At 41.4% G+C, this 5400-nt stretch overlaps 1 non-coding gene across 1 annotated transcript; it reads left to right on the top strand.

Moving 5' to 3' along the window:
• Window positions 1-5070: 5070 nt before the first annotated feature.
• Window positions 5071-5177, top strand: LOC150019494 (U6 spliceosomal RNA). The gene has a single exon (XR_016509381.1). It is a non-coding gene; the product is annotated as a U6 spliceosomal RNA (small nuclear RNA).
• Window positions 5178-5400: the final 223 nt, after the last annotated feature.

Below are 5400 nucleotides of genomic sequence, written 5' to 3'. Positions count from 1 at the left end.
CAAAACAATCACAAACACCGTTACCAACACTACCAATAATACCTCACCAATACCATCACCAATACCGTCACCAACATCACCATCAACACCACCAGTAATACCAACACCAACACCAACATTAATATCATTATCACCACCAATACCATCAATAATACTCTCATTATCACCAGTATGGTCACCATCACTGACACTATTCATGGCACTGAGGCAGGGACTAACACATCTCAATAATCAAACATGTGATGGAGTCAGGCATGAGCTTTGATACTATGACACAGAATTGCACAGTACTTTATATAAAGACAACAATAGAAGAATATTAATAACAGTATTTTACTGGAAATTATGGTTTTTAATGTAAACTTTTAACTTTTCCTTTAAAAGATGGAGTAAGTATAGACATGCTGCCTCTGGGAAAGAAAAAATGATGAATAAAGGCCAGTAAGAGTGGGACCAATTGGCAGACAGAATTGAGTCTGTGGCGTCCATGCCAACCCATTCACCTTGTGATTGACAGAAATCAAGTCTTCCCAGATCTTGCTATTTTGAAGATGAGTAAAGATAGGACAAATGTCACATGATCTAAAAATGTGTGTGTGTGTGTGTGTGTGTGTGTGTGTGTGTGTACTAGTGATGGAAGGGAAAGAACTCAGAAGAAGAAGACAGACTCTGACCACAATAATCCTGCAAGAGTTGCTCAGTTGAGCAAAGGGTCACCCATGCAACCAGCTGTCGACACCAGTCATACTCAGTTTCAATAAACTCCTTTCCACCTCTTTCTATTATAAAGTTCAGCTTGAAGAGCACACCTCACCCACATAGTGAGCCAGAGTGCATTTTTCAATCTCGTCTCCAAAGAGTAGGGTTTATTTCAGTTGTTAGCAGTGTGTGACTTTGTTTAAAAGAAAAATGCAATTACAGTAGCACCGGAACTGACTTATTTTAAAGGTGATTTAATTTCAGAGTGATTATTTTCTCCCCAGCTATTGATATCTTAGCAAGGAGTTTAGAGATAATAAACAGTTCTGAAGCTACATTAAAAAGCTGAAAGAGAAACCATAACTTTTTTGGCTCAAATTTCTAAACCAGGGGTTTACCTCAGCGATGACAACATCTGTGGGCTGAGAATAAAAGCAAAAATAAATATGAGGAATAGCATGGACTGCCAAAAGCTCACAGAAAATTATTACAGGAAAAACTTGCTCTCCAAATAGAAGATGCAAGACACCATCAGGAGTTTCAAATCATTTAATATTAACCCAACCCCAAGTGACCAGAAGGTCAGGAGCAGCTCCTTGAAGCAGAATCTGATTCAAGAGTGTGATGTCTTGCTAGGGAAAGAAGGCATTTTCCTCAGCCCAGAACATGCTCAGAGCCTTGGGGTCAGTGCAGAGAGAGGGAGAGCATTGTGTCTTGTTCCTCCTACTGTGCGTCTTCACCCAAGTCCCTTAGTTTCAGAGGATGGGCAGCTGTCACCTCAGCCCCAACTATGTACGTTCCATGGGAACCCATAGTTTGGGGACCCTGAGAAGTTCACCTTCCTCCCTGTTTCTGGTTCTGTTGTGCCCCATATTCCCTAACACACTCAATAAGCTTTTCTGAGTATCTATAGGGGTCAAGCCATAGAGTTATTCACCTGTAGATGATTCACCTCATTCATGTTTCATAAACTTACACTGACTGATGAGAGTGTTCAACACATAAGAAAACATGGCCAATAAAATGTCCCCAAGAGTCCCAGGGACATTGTGCAAGGGCAGGCTGAAGTGACAGATGCCAAACCTATTTGTCCATTTCCCCCAACCTCCAGCCTCCAGACAAGCATGCCTGGCTCCACCTAATCTCTGAGTGGCATCTCTGTGACTGCATCCATTTTAACTTGCACCCAGCTGTACTCTTCCAAACACCCAACCTAGTTTGAAAGTCTTCTCAGACATATCTGTTACTCTCCCAGGGATCTGGAGTCTACATGCCAAAACCCCTGGAGAACACAGACATAAGTATTCCCTTTCTTTGCCTCTGAGAGATGCTCAGCTTGGGCTGCTATAACAAAACCACCACAGATTGGGGAGCTTATCAACAACAGACATTTATTTCCCACAGCTCTGGAGGCTGAGAGTCTAAGATCCAGATGCCAGCAGCTTCTATGTCTGGTGAGGATGCTCTTCTTCATTCACAGATGGGGTCTTCTTGCCATAACCTCACCTGGAGGAAAGGGTGAGGGGACTCTCTGGGGTCTCTTTTATAAGGATATTAATCCATCATAAGGGCACCACCTCATGACCTAATCACCTCCCAAAGGCTACATCCTTTAAATAAACACACTGGGTATTAGGTGTCAGCATGTGAATCTGGGAGTGGAGGAGGACACAAGCATTCAGTCTATAGCAGATGCACATTTCAGCCGCAGTGTCTCCAGTTTAAGTATCTTCATAGACACATCAACAAAAAATGTGATTAAGCAGTATTTCCCATAATACAACTACTGATAAGATTCCAACCCAACTGAGTCACTTCTGCCACCATCCCCTTGATGATACCTATACAGGACACACAGCTGGGACATCACTCTACACCAACTGGAAGAATTTGCCAGGCTCCTGAGAGGTGATTTCAGCTCCAGCACACTGTCAAACTGTGACCACTTTCCACATCACAATTTACCTAATGGAAAGGGGAGTCCCAGGGAGACAAGCTTCAGCAGTCTCACAAATGCCTGGCCTCCTTCCAGAGGTGACATATTTGAGCTCAGCCATTGCCATGTGACTTGCTAACTAGATGGCAGTGGAAGTGACACAGGGTCCCCTATGGGTAGAACTTTTTGGACCCACTTGGTTCACCTCATTTTTTTTCTGCCCCTGCAATCATGGGAACATGGGTCAAGAGAGTCAATAGGTGGGTGACTGCCAAGGACAATCCTCCACGCCAGCCCCTGTGGAAATGCAGCACACATCAGAAAGCCAAGTCCACACCATGGGGCTGGTCCAGCTCGTTATGGTAACACATAACACCTTGAACTTCATGCCTAGGAAAATCAGTGCTGTCATCTCTGTGTATGGTTTACAGGTTCAGTCTAAGTCCAGTATCACAGTAAAACAATTGACTGAAAAGGGGCAAGTTGGTTATTTGCACAAAGAGAAAACAATATACATAATAAAGTACATCTTGCCAGTGCTAATTGTGAGGTAGTTTAATTTGCCAAGTTAAGTGGATGTGTGTGTTCCATAAGTGGGATTTATCTTCTTGAGATCTGTGATATCTTTATGTGGTCATCTCATGTACATCCCATATTAGAATATGATTTCTCCTTCCTTTTGTCCTTGCAGAGAGTCATGTAGGGGCCACCAGAGCCCACAGGCAGCCCTCTCTGGGTCCCTGTGTCCATCTCATTAAGACCGTCTCAGAGCTTCGCTTCCAGTACCCCTGGGCCTAGTCATGTCCTCTCATAGATAGGACACCCAATACCTGAAATGCCTGCTTCCTTTGACCTGTGCCCTATCTTATTGCTGGGCCCTCCTTTAAAGCTCTGTGTCCCCCATGCCCTAAGCCTCTTTTCCCAGTTCAACATCTCCAGCCCCTGGCAGGAAAGCTCCTTAGCTGCATACAAGCAGGGAGGCCAGCTGGGAGCTGGAGTCGGCCCTGGGCTGGACTCCCTTCTTCCCCTATAGTCTTCACTTGCATTGCAATAGTTACCACTGAAGCCTGGATATTCAGCGCCTCTCTCCTAGAACAGATCCCCCAAGGGCTTAACGTTCAGATGGAGAGTCAGGAGTCCTCCTGGGCCATCTTGGTTTATCGTGAAGTCACAGCCTAATGAGCATGGCAAGCAGTGATAGAGAAGGTCTTCTGTCTGAACTGCTGATCCTCTCCTTCCTATTGCCGCCCTTGTTCTCCTGTCCACATGTCACACCCATGTATGTCTGCATTGTGCTGCATTTCTCTCCAATGATTCAATCTAGAATGATTGTTACTACAGGGATCAGTGACCTTTATATCCCATCATCAAAGTCAGCATCTCACACACATACTTTTTTTTTTTGTATTTTTAATATTTTAAATTTAATTTTTCAATTACAGTTGACCTATAATATCTATTAGTTTCATGTGTATAGCATAATGGTTAGACACTTATTTAATTTATGATGTGATTGCCCTGATAAGTCTACTACTCATCTGGCACCATACATATTTATTACATTATTATTAACTATATTCCCTGTGCTGTACTTTACATGCCCATGACTATTTTTATAACTACTAGTTTGTACTGCTTAATCCCTTGCCCTTTTTCACTCAGCCTCTGTCAACCCCCCTTCCCATCTGACAACCAACAAAATATTCTTTGTATCTATGAGTCTGTTTCTGCTTTGTTTATTCATTTGTTATTTTAATATTCCAAATATAAGTGGAATCATATGTTATTTGTCTTCCTCTGTCATACTTATTTCACTTAATGTAACACCCTCTAGGTCCATCCATGTTGAAATGAATGGCAAGATTTCATTCTTTTTATTGCTGAATAATATTCCATTCTGTATATGTACTAAATCTCCTTTATCCAATCATCTACAGATGAATATCTAGGTTGCTTCTGTATTTTAGCTATTGTAAATAAAGCTGCAGTGAACATAAGGGTACATATATTTTTTCAAATTAGTGCTTTGAATTTGAAGAGTGACATTCCCAGGAGTACATTGCTGAGTCATAAAGCAGTTCCATTTTTAATTTTTTGAGGAACCCCCATACCACTTTCCACAATGGCTGCACCAATCAGCATTCCCACCAACAGCATACAAGGGTTCCCTTTACTCCCTATCATCAACAACACTTGCTGTTTGCTGATTTATGATAATAGCCATTCTGACAAGTGTGAGGTGGCATCTCACTGTGATTTTGATTTGCATTTTCCTGATTAGTGATATTGAGCATCTTTTTGTGTCTATTGGCCATCTGTATGTTCTCTTTGGAGAAATGTATATTCAGGTCGTCTGCACATTTTTAAACTGAATTTTTTTTTTTTTTTTTTTTTGGTGTTGAATTGTATGAGTTCTTTATAAAGTTTGGATATTAGTGCTCATTTCAGTAACACATATACTAAAATTGGAATGATACAGAGAAGATTAGCATGACCCCTGCGCAAGGATGACAAGCAAATTCACGAAGCGTTACATATTTTTTTAATAAATAAATAAATAGACTTTAGATTTTAACCTCTTGTCATGTGTATCACTAGCATATATCTTTTTCCATTCAGTGGGTTGTCTTTTCATTTTGTTATGGTTTCTTTTGCTGTGCAAAAACTTTTTAGTTTGATGTAGCCCCATTTGTTCATTTTTTTGTTTTGTTTCCCTTGCCCAAGGAGGCATATCCAAAAAGTATTACTGAGAGTAATGTCAGAAA

Source organism: Furipterus horrens, unplaced genomic scaffold, assembly GCF_987537825.1.
Source record: "Furipterus horrens unplaced genomic scaffold, mFurHor1.1.pri manual_scaffold_2, whole genome shotgun sequence".
In the NCBI taxonomy this organism is placed as follows: domain Eukaryota; kingdom Metazoa; phylum Chordata; class Mammalia; order Chiroptera; family Furipteridae; genus Furipterus; species Furipterus horrens.
Note: the sequence above shows the minus strand (reverse complement) of the source record. Positions and strands in the feature narration are given on the sequence as shown.